The sequence below is a fragment of the Enhydra lutris genome, unplaced genomic scaffold (genome assembly GCF_002288905.1).
Source record: "Enhydra lutris kenyoni isolate GAN:26980312 unplaced genomic scaffold, ASM228890v2 scaffoldscaffold55, whole genome shotgun sequence".
Classification (NCBI taxonomy): Eukaryota; Metazoa; Chordata; class Mammalia; order Carnivora; family Mustelidae; genus Enhydra; species Enhydra lutris.
Window position 1 is genome coordinate 7,983,084 of NW_019154139.1, and position 13,965 is coordinate 7,997,048.

The following is a 13,965-nucleotide window of genomic DNA, read 5'->3' on the forward strand; positions in this document are numbered from 1 at the left end:
CTTTGCTGTGCAGAAGCTTTTGATTTTGATGAAGTCCAAAAAGTTTATTTTCGCTTTTGTTTTTGGAGACATATCTTGAAAGAAGTTGCTGTGGCTGATAACGAAGAGGTTACTGCCTATGTTCTCCTCTAGGATTCTGATGGATTCCTGTCTCACGTTGAGGTCTTTTATCCATTCTGAGTTTATCTTTGTGTACAGTGTAAGAGAATGGTCGAGTTTCATTCTTCTACATATAGCTGTCCAGTTTTCCCAGCACCATTTATTGAAGAGACTGTCTTTTTTCCACTGTATATTTTTTCCTGTTTTGTCGAAGATTATTTGACCATAGAGTTGAGGGTCCATATCTGGGCTCTCTACTCTGTTCCACTGGTCTATGTCTCTGTTTTTATGCCAGTACCATGCTGTCTTGGTGATCACAGCTTTGTAGTAAAGCTTGAAATCAGGTAACATGATGCCCCCAGTTTTATTTTTGTTTTTCAGAATTTCCTTAGCGATTCAGGGTCTCTTCTGATTCCATACAAATTTTTGGATTATTTGCTCCAGCTCTTTGAAAAATACCAGTGGAATTTTGATCGGAATGGCATTAAAAGTATAGATTGCTCTAGGCAGTATAGACATTTTAACAATGTTTATTCTTCCGATCCAAGAGCATGGAATGGTCTTCCATCTTTTTGTGTCTTCTTCAATTTCTTTCATAAGTGTTCTGTAGTTCCTCGAGTACAGATCCTTTACCTCTTTGGTTAGGTTTATTCCCAGGTATCTTATGGTTCTTGGTGCTATAGTAAATGGAATCGATTCTCTAATTTCCCTTTCTATATTTTCATTGTTAGTATGTAAGAAAGCCACTGATTCCTGTACATTGACTTTGTATCCTGCCATGTTACTGAATTGCTATATAAGTTCTAGTAGTTTGGGGGTGGAGTCTTTTGGGTTTTCTATATAAAGTATCATGTCATCTGTTTTTTGTTTGTTTGTTTTGTTTTGTTTTTTAAGAACACTTAGTGCTGTGGGGAGGTTTAAGTGAACCAAGAAGGAAGGATCCCGTGATGTATCTCTTCCGTTAAACTCAAAATACCCCAGATCTTCCCCAGCCCCTTGGGAGACTTTTCTACCTTCTCTGACACAGCCTCTCCTGTGGGAAGGTGCTTCCCTAGCCTCCAGGGTATAGGACAGTATTGATTTGTATCCTTGAACTTGATCTATCTACATCCTGTCCCAGAGGCAACAGCCCCTAGAGCCATTCCCAGCAGAATCTTGTCGCACTCACACGCAGTTAGTCTCCCCATTCCAGCCCTGCAAGCAACCTTTTCCCCACAAGCCCACCCCCTCCGGCAGGCCTCTGAAATGTCACCCTGGCCGCGCTGTGCTTCCCAGCCTTCGGAGCACTGCCTGGGTAGCAGGTGCACACATTCAAGGAAAAATGCAAGGACAATGGTGCTTTTCTAGTTCATGTAACTTACCTGATGAGTCCTCCCCTCCCCTGCCACTTTGGGGAAGGAGGAAGGAAACCCAGTTTGCAAGTTCATGGGGCTGCAGTGTCTTCCAGTTTAAATGGTCTCTCTCAGATGACTCCGTTTCTGTAGGGTAAATGCTCAGTCCTTTAACTTTCCTCTCCTTTTTACTGCCACAATCCATGATGCTGGCAGCCAGCGCACTGAGCCAACTGGTCACCCATGGGCTTTCTGGAGTGTCCTGCTGACATCCACTGCTGGAATTGTGCTTGGGGCATAAGGGCCCTACAAAGAGTGGTCTCTGAGTCCCTCCAGAGCCCCAATTCCCTTAGACGATCTGAGGAATTCCGGGGTCCCCTGCAGCCATGGGGAGCAGAGTCATTTAGCTAGTCATTTCCCCACCTCATTGTTGCACTTTTGCCCCTCTGGCTTCTGTACACAGTGTCTAGTCCAGCATGGGTCTCCTCCTAGGATCCAAATAGGAAAGAGGGCCAAGAATCCAGTGTTTTTAGCTATCCCCTCAACCCTCTCACTTGAGCGTCCCTCTGCCCTTGGCTTTGGCCTGGAGGAGAAGATTAAGACCATGTGTGTCCCTGGCCTCTGCCTTCGTTCAGGTTGTCCTGGGGCCACACTCAGGTGTCATATCTTGATTTCTTTCCACTCCAGCCTCATAACAAAATTTGGCAGCCGAGTCTACCAGGACTGGTTTTTGATAAATTAATGTATGTTTAAATTATTTAGAAAATCTTTTCTTTCGTGGTGTAGACTGGCTTTCAAGACTATTCCCTTGCTGTACACTCCGGAATTTTTTTTTTGAATGTCCAAAGCTAAGCACCAATTTCCTCTTTCTCTTTGCATTCCTAGTCCTCTCCAAGGCAAAGAGATGCCTCTGGCAGAGGAGGGCCATTACACAAAAAACAGAGTACACAAGAGATAAGCACATTAATGTCATTCAAAAGATAAGTCTCCCCAGTCCACACTCATGACTAGGCATGCTTGAAGGTCCTTCCAGCCCTGAAATTCTGTTAATCTATGAATTCTGTCCTTTCCACATTGTCAGACATAGGAGCTCCTATGAGCAGTATTTTTGGGTTTTTTGTTGTTGTTGTTGTTGTTTTGTTTTGTTTTGTTTTTTTTTTAAGTCCTTTTCTTGGGGCAACATAGTTTTAGTTACTGCCTTGGCTCTCCTCACCCCTAGAGTAACGCTTCCTGGAAAAGGTGCTCCTACTGCTTCAGAACCCATCAAGGCAAGACAACAACCACTTTATTTCTAAATGCAAGGCGCCCATCTCTTAGTTTCCTAGGACTGCTGGAACAAAATGCCACAAACTTGGCAACTTGTAACAAAAAAACTTAAGAGAAGTGTGTTCTCTCACCGAGGCCAGAAAACCGACATCCAGAAATCCATGCCTCTCTCTTAGCTTCTGGTAGTTTCTGGGCTCACAGACACCTTACTCTTGCCCCCGCCTCAGTCTTCACAGATTTTGCCCTCTGTGTCCCTCTCCTTTGCTAAACATCCAAGGACATCAGTCGTTGCATTTAAGGCCCACCCTAAATTGAGTATCTTATCTTGAGACCCTTAACTTAATTACATATGCAAAGACCCAATTTCCAAATAAGGTCATATTTGCAAGTGTTGGGGGAAGACTTGGTCAGATCTTTTTGGAGGAAACTATCCAAACTCATGACACACCCTTTTCGGTTCTCAACTTGACTTTTTGTAGCGTTTGACACTCATGATCACTTTCTCTCGGAAACGAACTTTTCCATCTTTTCCTAGATGCCCACCCTGCCTCTCTGGCTAGTTCTCCTCATGCTCCTCTACTGGCTCCTCTTCTTCCCAGCCCTGAAAGGCTGATGTCCCGAAGATCCTGTCCTGTCCTGTCCTTAAGTCTCTTCCTCTCTCAGTCTCCCTCAGTCGGTCACAGTCATTCCCAAGGTCCTCTATAAGCCACAACGGAATCATCCTGGGATGTATGAGGCCATGGTATTACAGATTTTAGAACTAGAGTGGATCTCTGCCTTTACCTGATGGCAGTGGGAAAGGAATATTATAGGGTCAGAAGAGTGGCAAGAGGGAACACGGTATTTTGAAATTTCCCTGGTCTTGGTGTTTGGATGGATTGGAAAAGGAAATTAGAAAACTGGAGACCTTTGGGAAGTTTCTGCTGTAATCCAAGTATATGATGAGGAGGGCTTAGATTAGGATGCTAGCAAGAGAGAGAAGGCAGGAGAGAACTCCTGTTTTACGGATCATCTACTGTATGTCGCTTTATGTATGCTGCAAGTCTCACAACAACCTTGCAAGGAATATATTCTTACCTCCATTTTGCAGATTAAAAAGCTCAGAGAGGGGGCACCTGGGTGGCTCAGTCAGTTAAGTGTCTGCCTTTGGCTCAGGTCATGATCTCAGGGTCCTGGGATCGAGCCCCACACGGGGCTCCCTGCTCATCGGGAGTCTGCTTCTCCCTCCCCTTCTGCCTTTCCCCTTGCTTGTGCTCTCTGTCTCTCCCTTTCTCAAATAAATGAATGAAATCTTAAATAAAAAAAAAAAAGCTCAGAGTTTAAGTGATTTACTCAAGGTCACACAGCAAGTTAATGGCCATGCTGGGGTATAAACCCATATGTCTCTGAGTCTAGAAGTTAGATGGAAGGAATAAATCTGTGAAATAATTTAATATAAGGCATACTGGGACTTCATGATGGAACAGATATAGAGGATGAAAAAGAGCAAAGGACATAATGCCCTGGAGAAAAATGGAGGCTGTTGAAGAGTGAGTGAGTTGTGATGGTAAGTACCAGAAGGTTAATAAAAACGTGGCTTCCATCTTACTGAGTCTGGGATGATAGAGATGCATGTGGACAAATGGGAATCTTGGACTGGGGGTCAGGAAGGCAGAGGGGATTTAAGGAGCATCAGTAAAAAGCAGGGAATGGCCAACAGGTTAAGGAGATGGAGATGAGGACAGAGGTCATGACTGGTGACCCGTGGGTGCACTTTACCTGCTTCATCTAAAAGGTGTTATTCACTCCCCCATTTTCTTCAGGAAGATAGTGGCTTCATTTCTGATTTCTTCCTCTTAACTCTATTTCCCAAGGAAGGAGGGAGAATTGGGGAGGCCACCAGAAACAGCGACGCTCCCCAGAAAAGCTCATGTTGGCCTGCAGCCAGGTGAGGCCAGGCAGAAGCCACCGGTGAGCAACAGCCGCTCGCGTGGCTCTGGGGCCGAGCACCGTTGCTGTTCTTGGACGGCTGGGAGCAGGCGGGAAGCTGACCAAGGAAGCACCAAGCTGGCGGGTAGTGGCAGGGCGGTTTGGGCTCAAGATTCCTTTGCCTGATCAACCAGAGCTTTCCCAAGCTTTCCCAAGGTGATAGAGCCGGCATTTGAGGGGGTTTTTTTTTGAGCCTTTTTTTCTCCTAGTGAGATCCAGGAGAGACCACCATGGAAAGACCTCTATGGGAAAAAAAAAAAAAAAAAACCCACGAAACTCTCTAGTTTTTCCCTCTTGCAATGGATGGTTTGCCCCCAGACTGCTGTTACAACCACAGTTACAGCCGGATTTCTTTCTTATTACACATTGTAAAGTAGACCCCAGCAGGACCTGAGAACACAGTATGTACCCAGTTGAGATATCCTGTGGGTTCATCACATCAAGGCATCCATCAGCCTTCAACTCCTTCTAAACACAGGGCTCTTGCACAGGTGATTGCCTTTATCAGGAAGCCCCCTCCCCCCCTTATCCTTTACAGCCTGGTGGGTGAGATGTCACTTCTTCAGCTCTATCCTTGTCCCATGGCACTTATTCTCTCCCATACTTCTCTGTTGTAGAGTCCCAATTGTAATTCTTACATTTACTTCCGGGCTTATCCGAGTAATGTTTCTTTCCCCGGCTAGGGCCGAACCCCGCCCAGCTCTGACGGCAGGCGCTGTGACTGCTCAGTTGGCCATGAGCCATCTCAGGTCTTATATTTGACTCGCTCTCAGACATCTAGATTCCACCTGTAAGTATTACACCATTACTGGGGCTCTTCCTCCGCCATCCGGGGAGGAGGTTATAAACCCTCCAAACTTATTTGCAGTATTTTTTTTTTTTTTTTTTTAAAGAAATCCCTATGCCCAGCGTGGGGCTTGAACTCAGGAGCCTGAAATCCAGGGTTCCATGCTCCCCCGACTAAGCCAGCCAGGCACCCCTTATTTGCAGTATTTTATGTGTATGTGCAGATGTGCATTTGGGATGAGGGAGAATCCAGATTTTCATGAGATTTGAGGTTAAAGATTCCTTCCTGTGAAAAATCCTCAGCGGTAATCGATTGCCTTCCTTGCTGTCCTCTAAATCTCCCTCCTTTGCCCATTTGAATTTCCATGCCTTTCTCTCTTTTGAGACCCTATCTGGAGGGATATCTGTTTTGTCTTCCGATCATCTTTCTTTCTGCGTAAGATCATATAAACTCTCTTTTTCTTTTCTTTTCTTTTCTTTTTTTTTCTCTTAAAAGAAATGTACGCATGCACTGGCACACACTCGGTGGGGTTTCCAATGAAATGGCCCCAGAAGAGTGAACACATGACTGGTAGTAGCCAATAGGAGTGTCCTATTTCCCTGGTTCTCGGGCTTGGTTGGGTAGAAATGGGAAGGTCTGTAAAGAGGGGCCAATCAGAGACTTTCAGTTTTTGAAACAGATCTTGGAGGTCAAGATGGTAGGGGATGGTGGGCAGAAGTGCAGGCTAAGCTTGGAGCTGATGCCTGTGAAGACAATGCAAGCCCACACACCTGCTGGTGGCCATCTTTGCCACCACAGAAGGGTTAGGGTTAGGGTTTACAGAAAGCAAAACTGAGCAAAGCATTGGAGAGAGAGAGAGATGTGAGGAAGGAAAAAAAAAAAGGAGAGTGTGCCCTAATGGCAGAACTAGAGCCCTTGGATCCAGTCATGACTTAAAGCATCATCTGGCCCTGCACTTTTTTCTTGAGAGGCCAATACATTCCCCTTTCTTGCTCATATCAGTTGGAGTTAGAGTTCTGTTAGTCACAACCAAAAATTTCTTACCAATTGTCTCAGTAAACCCAAGCTGCTATAACAAAATACCCCACACTGAATGGCTCAAACAAGACATTGATTTCCTGCAGTTCTGGAAGCTAGAAGTCTAAGATCAAAGTGCCACATCCCTGAATGAACCACTGTGGCCAGGGAGATGGGAAATGATGATTGGTTAAAGCCAGGTGGGGCCCATCCCTGGAGCTGGGGGATGGGATCAGTCCTTTCTAAACCACAAGGTTAGAAGTTCAGGATATTGGGGAAGGTGTTTGCTGCGGTGAGCACTTGGTGTTGTGTAAGTCTAATGAGTCACAGACCTGTACCCCTGAAACATATGTTAACATATATGTTAGTTTTTTTTTTTTAAGTTCAGGATGTCATCAGGAGGGTTAACAGAACAGTTATTAAACAAATAGGGATTTATTTTTCTTGCACAACAAGAAGTCTGGAGGGTGGTGTTGGTTTAGCAAGTCAGTGATACCCTCAGGAACCCTTGTTCTTTCTGTCTTTCTGCCCCACCAATCTCAGTGCATTGGTTTGCAATCTTACACTTGTCACCTCATGATCCTAAGATAGTGGCTGCAGCTCCAGATAGTGCCTCACCATTCAAAGCAGGGAGAAAGGAGGAAGAGCCCAGAAGATATGGATATGAAGCTTTGTTTGATTTAAACAGGAAAGCAAGACTTTTCCCAGCAGATGTCTGCTTAGGTGCTGTTGGCGAAAACTGGATCTCCTGTGCACCCTTAGCTGCAAGGGATGCTGGGAAAGCAGGAGGCGGTGTTGTCCATTGGCCTTAGACTAATCATGATCCATCACCTGGGGATTCTGTTACTGAGGAACAAGAGGACATGGATATTGAGGGGATTCTCTGATAGTATTAGGCAGAGCTCTCTAAATACACCCCAACTTTCTCAACTCTACAACTTTGCTCAAGTCTTTTCCACCTGCCTAAAACTTGCTCTTTTCCATTTTTGCTTGTCAGAGTGCTACCTGCCCTTCAAAATCTTTTTCAAATGCCCCAAACACCCCAGTGAGATGTGAGGACTTCTTCAGCCTCCCCAGCACCTTCTCTCTTTATTCTGGGCTTTGTTCTGTCTGTCTCGTGGATCGTCATATGCGTGACACAATATCCCACTGTGGCACAGCCTTAAGGTTAAAACTTTCCATGTGTACCCTTGATAGGTGACCTAACCTCTCCAGGGCTTGAATTTCTTCATCAATAAAATGACAGTAATAACAGAACCTGCCTCACAGAGTTGCTGTGAGGATTAAATAGGATAATTTATTTATGTTAAATATTTCGCCTAGTGCCTATCCCGTAGCCAGCGCTTGAGAACTTCGAGCCATTAGTATTTTTATTATTACTGTCCCATTCTCCCTGTTGCCTCCCTTGGTCTCCACCTTCCTCAGCTTTGCCGCTTTTCTTAAAATTGAGATATCATGGGGCGCCTGGGTGGCTCAGTGGGTTAGGGCCGCTGCCTTCGGCTCAGGTCATGATCCCAGGATCCTGGGATCGAGCCCCGCGTCGGGCTCTCTGCTCAGCAGGGAGCCTGCTTCCCTTCCTCTCTCTCTCTGCCTGTCTCTCTGCCTACTTGTGATCTCTGTCTGTCAAATAAATAAATAAAATTTAAAAAAAAATTGAGATATCATGCACATACCATAAAATGTACCCTTTTGCAGTGTATAATCCAGTGGTTTTCACAAGGCTGTGCAGTTGCCACTGCTGCTTCATCCCAGAACATTTTATCACCTTCAAAAGATGGCAGCCACGAATGTGCTTTCTGTCTCTATGGATGTGCCAATTCTTGGACATTCCGTTTAATGGAATCATGCAACACGTGGTCTTTGGTGATCGGCCTTTTTCATTTAGCGTCAGGTTTTCAAACTGATCCGTGATGTAGCATGTGTCAGTACTTTATTCTTTCTTGTGGCTTTGTATTATTCCATTGCATGAATCTACCACGTTTTGTTGAAGCAATAATCAGATAATGGACATTTGGGTTATTTTTACCTTTAGCTATCCTGAAGAATGCTACTACGAACCTCTGTGCACAGGTTTTTGTGTAGACATACATTTTTCTTTCTGTTGGGTATGGACCTAGGAGTGGAACTGCTGGGTCACACAGTCACTCTGTGTTTTACCTTTGAAAGAACTGCCCCCCCTGTTTTTCCATGGTGGCTGCACCATTTTACATTCCCACAAGTAGTATTGGAAGTTCCAGTTTCTCTACATCCTCACCAGAACCTGTCCCTGCCTGTCTTACTCTGCCATTTGAATCCCAGTGGCCGCACATGGTAGATGTTCAGCGTATTGAACTGAAGCTCTTTGGGGCTCTCACTCGTCCAGAGTTCAGTGAGGCTGGCATAGGAGGCATGGTTGAGCCACTGGTGGCATTAGCTGGGGAAGAACTGCTATTTCTACCTTCACCCTGGGCTTAGTTGGTGTCAGGCCCAGTGCTGCACCCTGGAGTCCGTGTTGGCAGGGATCCCGGAGTCTGTGGAGGCACAGATACGTCAGCACACTAGGGAATTGCGATGTCGTGAATATAATCCTGGAGGGGAGCCCAGGGCATGGTGGCGAGGTGACAGCTGTTCTCCCATCTGGGAGGGAGAGGGCTGTTCAAGGAGGGCTTCCTGAAAGAGGCACCACCTGACTTTTGTCTTAAAGATGAAGTAGGAGTTACTTGGGCAAAAAAAGGAGGGGGGGATAATGTTCCCAGGCAAAGAGATTGGCACAGTAAAAGGTGTGGTGGGGGCACCTGGGTGGCTCAGTGGGTTAAGCCTCTGCCTTCAGCTCAGGTCATGATCTCAGGGTCCTGGGATTGAGCCCCGCATCGGGCTCTCTGCTTGGCGAGGAGCCTGCTTCCCGCTCTCTCTCTGCCTACCTCCCTGCCTACTTGTGATCTCTCTCTTTCTCTCTGTCAAATAAATAAATAAAAATTTAAAAAAAAAAAGGTGTGGTGATAGGAAACACCTGGATTGTGACGTGGAGGTGGTGGGGCGTGGGTAACAGAGTGGAGATTGAGTGGTGAGGGAACAGCAGAGAGCTCTGAATGTGAGAAGTCCAGCTTCCACACAGAAGAAACAGAACAGATGGGAGTCTGTCTCAGTCTCCTCATCTGTAAAATAGGGATAATGATAATATTCTCTACTTGTAGGGATCTTGTATGGATTTCATGAACCTGAGCAAAACATTGGTACAGCGCTTAAAACCGTCTCTGACACATGCTGGATGAATGTTGGGCGTAACTGCTGCTCTCTGCCAGGACCTTGAGGAGAGATCTTTTTGTGTTCCTGGCGGGGGCTCAGAGAGGAGTGAATGGGCAGGTGGAGGGGGGTTGAAATGACAGGTGTTCATAGTAAAGACATAACGTTTCCATTGTCACCATGAGGATGGAGAGGGGCCATAGAGGGACAGTAGACATTTTCCAGAAAAGGAAGATGGACTTGGCAGGCAAAACAATAGGTGTGCACAAGGAAGGAACGGTTAAGTTACAATCAACCATTGTTGACCTACTGTGTGCAAGGCATTGTGTGAAAATTGCTAGGATATAAAGAAATAGGTCTCCCTAATCACCAGTTTACAATTAACTTGGAGACACAAGGGAATAATTCAAGTAAATAACCATCTAAGTCACACGATAGAACAAGATTAATCACTTAATAGGTTGCATAGCTTGGAAGTTTTATAGGAATCCAGAGAATGATTAACTCAGTGGAGGCTGGTGAGGGCTGGGAAGGCTTCATGGAGAAGCAGGAAACTGAGCTGGAGCAGAAGGGTGGGTAGGATTCAAGTAGGCAGAGGGAAGGAGAGGTCAAATCTGATGGAGGAAACCACAGGGCAGGGGCTGAGCTTTTAAGTTAATGCGTAGTCAACCAGAGAAGAGAAAGAGTCTGGAGCATCCTATGAAGGTTAATGGAGGACAGGATGGGAAAAAGTGATATAATTAACAACTAAAATTTATTAAGTGCTAGGCAGAGTGTTAAGTGCTTTTTTGTGTTAGGCAAAAGAAATATCACTGTTTTAAAATTATCCTGCAAAGTAGTACTTATTGCTCCAGGAAAAGAGTCGGATGTATAAATGTTTCCAGGAACTGGACAAAAATGTGACTCAGTCCAAGTGTTAGATGGGATGGGAGGGAGTGGTGGGGACTGTGGCAAACTTGGGAGCACTCGCTTCCTCTAAAAGGGGCCATCAGTCAGCCCCAGGGAGCTGTGGTCTTCAGTGACCACCATGATCTTAAAGCCAATGGACCCTTTCATGCCTCACTGACCTGACCTCCTAGGCAGCTCACCATTCTTCTTTAAACGACTCTCTTTTCTTGTTTCTATGATGCCACACTTACTCACTTTCCCTTCTACCTCTCTAGCCATTCCTCTACAGATTCCTCCTTTGTTCAGCCTCTGAATGGGAAGCTCCCAAGACTGAGGCTCAAGCCTCTTCTCATCCGACTCTGCCCTTACTCCCCCTGGCGCCATCCCATCCATCTGTAGGCTGGTGGCTCTCAACTTTATATTCCCAGCCTGTCTCTTCTGAAATCAATGGGACACTTGAGCATCTCACATATAAACAAACCCCATACCGGACTTACATGTCCTCCCATAAATCTGCACCCTGTTCAAGTCCCCTCTTTCTTTCTTTCTTTTTTTTTTTTTTAAGATTTTATTTATTTATTTGACAGAGAGAGAGATCACAAGTAGGCAGAGAGGCAGGCAGAGAGAGAGGGGGAAGCAGGTTCTCTGCTGAGTGGAGAGCCTGATGCGGGGCTCAATCCCAGGACCCTGAGATCAGGACCTGAGCCTAAGGCAGAGGCTCATCCCACTGAGCCACCCAGGCACCCCATGTCCCTGTTTCAATAAATGGAACCCCCATCCCCCAGTTATACATACCAATAACTCATTCTCCATCCTCCACAACCAGCTCATACCAGGCCTGTGGCTTCTGTTCCACATATGTATCTCGTGGGTCCACCTCTCTCCATCTCCACCGCCACCAACCCAATGCAGGCCATCCCCGTGACTGGCCTGAGTAACTACCATAGATGGCCTGTTTGCTTTTCTTATCCACCCCGTTCTAATCCATTCTCTACACAGAACCCAGGATGATGACTTTCAGATACAAATGTAAGCATATCATTCACATGTTTAAAGCCTTTTGATGGTTTCTCTTAGATTGGGTATAAAATACAAAATCAGGGGCGCCTGGGTGGCTCAGTGGGTTAAAGCCTCTGCCTTCAGCTCAGGTCCTGATCCCGGGGTCCTGGGACCAAGCCCCGCATCTGGCTCTCTGCTCAGCAGGGAGCCTGCTTCCCTTCCTTTCTCTCTGCCTGCCTCTCTGCCTACCTGTGATCTCTGTCTGTCAAATAAATAAATAAAATCTTTAAAAAAAATAAAATAAAATCCAAAATCACTGGGCACCTGGCTGGCTCAGTCAGTGGAGCATGTGACTCTTGATCTCGAGGTCATGAATCCAAGCCCCACGTTGGGCAAAGAGCCTACAAACAAACAAACAAGTTAAAATTCAAAAACAGGGCGCCTGGGTGGCTCAGTGGGTTAAAGCCTCTGCCATCGGCTCAGGTCATGATCCCAGGGTCCTGGGATCGAGTCCCACATTGGGCTCTCTGCTCAGTGGGGAGCCTGCTTCCCCCTCTCTCTCTACCTATTTGTGATCTCTCTGTAACTAAATAAATAAAATCTTTTTTTAAAAAAATAAATAAATAAAATTAAATTAAAAAACAAAGTCACTGGTATGGTTCATAATGCCCTGCATAGCTGGGCCCAGGGTTATAAAATCAAATATCTCTAGGGTACAGGCAAGTGACTTAAATAAATAAAACTGGCTGAGTCAGGAAAATGGTAAGAGCAGGGACTGTGGCAAACTATAGAGTGCACGCCTGTGGAAGGGACCGTCTCTCGACTCCAGCAGATTGTGGGCCTGTGGGAAAGTAGAACCTGAGCAGGATCCTCTGATATTTCAAGAGAAGCTGGGTCATTCTGATTTTTAAGTAAACCTAGGAATTTAAAAGTTGACAACTGATTCGTGAACTTTTTTATCTTAACAAAACAAAAAACAGAAAATCACATCTGTGGGTCAGATATAGCTCCTCAAGCAGTCAGATGTCGACTTCTGCTCCAAGGATCACGGACAGAGAACTCTTCTTAGAAAAATTGCTCATAGTTTAGTTTGAGAAGCACTTAATGGAGTCAGGGGTTGGGGCTTGCAAAGATGAAGTGTCTGTTCTTCCCCTTGCTGCAATGAGATAGGTCGAGGCACAGAGAAATACATTGCTCTGCATAATAGAGTAAAAGGGTATCCTCTTTGGCAGGAACAATTTTGTGTTCTATATTGGATTAGGGGCTTTAGGCTGTCCAGGGGAGAGGAGATTTGGAGGCCCTAAAAGGAGGAAGAAGGAGATAGGGAAAGGGCTCCAGTCCAGTGTCCATGGCTCAGAAACAGGGCAGCAGGCCAAGCCTGTGAGGAGAGGGTAGAAGGGCGTCCCTGAGACATGGTGTGACAGATGGACTGCAGGAATCCTGAGGTCTGCCAGCCAACTCAGTCCTTTCCAATGTGAGCTCTCCCCTCCTGTCCTTCCCTGCTTTGGCCATCTCTGAGCCTCACTATCACAGGTTTGACCTAGCCCTGGCTACCTTGGGGTGAAGCCACCTGCAGAGAGCCAGGCAGAGGTGATCTGAGCCAGAGGCAGCTGGGGGCACACAGGAAGGACCTGCCCACAACCACCCATGGAGACGTTTGAGGAACCACCCACAGAGACATTTGAGGGGGCGCCTGCCTGCCTGTAGCCCCCCAGGACAGAGATGCTAAGTTGGTTCATATGGATATCTCAGGTCAAGGGACCCTGAGAATCCCTCAGGTTGCATATGCGACCTCTCATTTAATCATCCCAACCATGGCCCATGTGTTGATCTCGCCATTTTACAGATGAGGAGAAACAGGCCCAGGAGAGAAAGGCACTTGTCAAGGCCACAGGGCTACTAAGTGCTAGAGGCAGCAAGTTGAGGGATTTACCTGCACTGCCCTTACAGGGAGAGAAGGAGGCACAATATTTCTGTAGAGAGAGATCTGAAAGGAGGCCGCTGGGAGTCAGAATGGCAGGGGGTTGAAAACTTGATTTGCTTTGGCCAATTCATGAGTCCATGCAGACTTTGGACCTGCTCCAGAGCCTCCTGGACAAGTTGGTTCATGTTGGGTTGGACTAGAAGCCCCAGGCCAGCCTCCCAGCCCTGTGATTCTATGACATTTCATGTGAATGATGCATCTACTTGAGCTTTTATGCTGGGCATTGGTGGGGGACCTGTGAGAGAGACTAAGAAAAGCAAACGTCCCTGCCTGGGCAGCTCATCAGGAAGTAAAAGCACTAAGAGCCCTTCCGCAAGGTGGTAAGGGAGCGATGAGGGGCTTATACAGAGCTCTGGGAATCTAGAAAAGGGAGCAATTAATCCTCAGAGAGAGGATGAGAACAC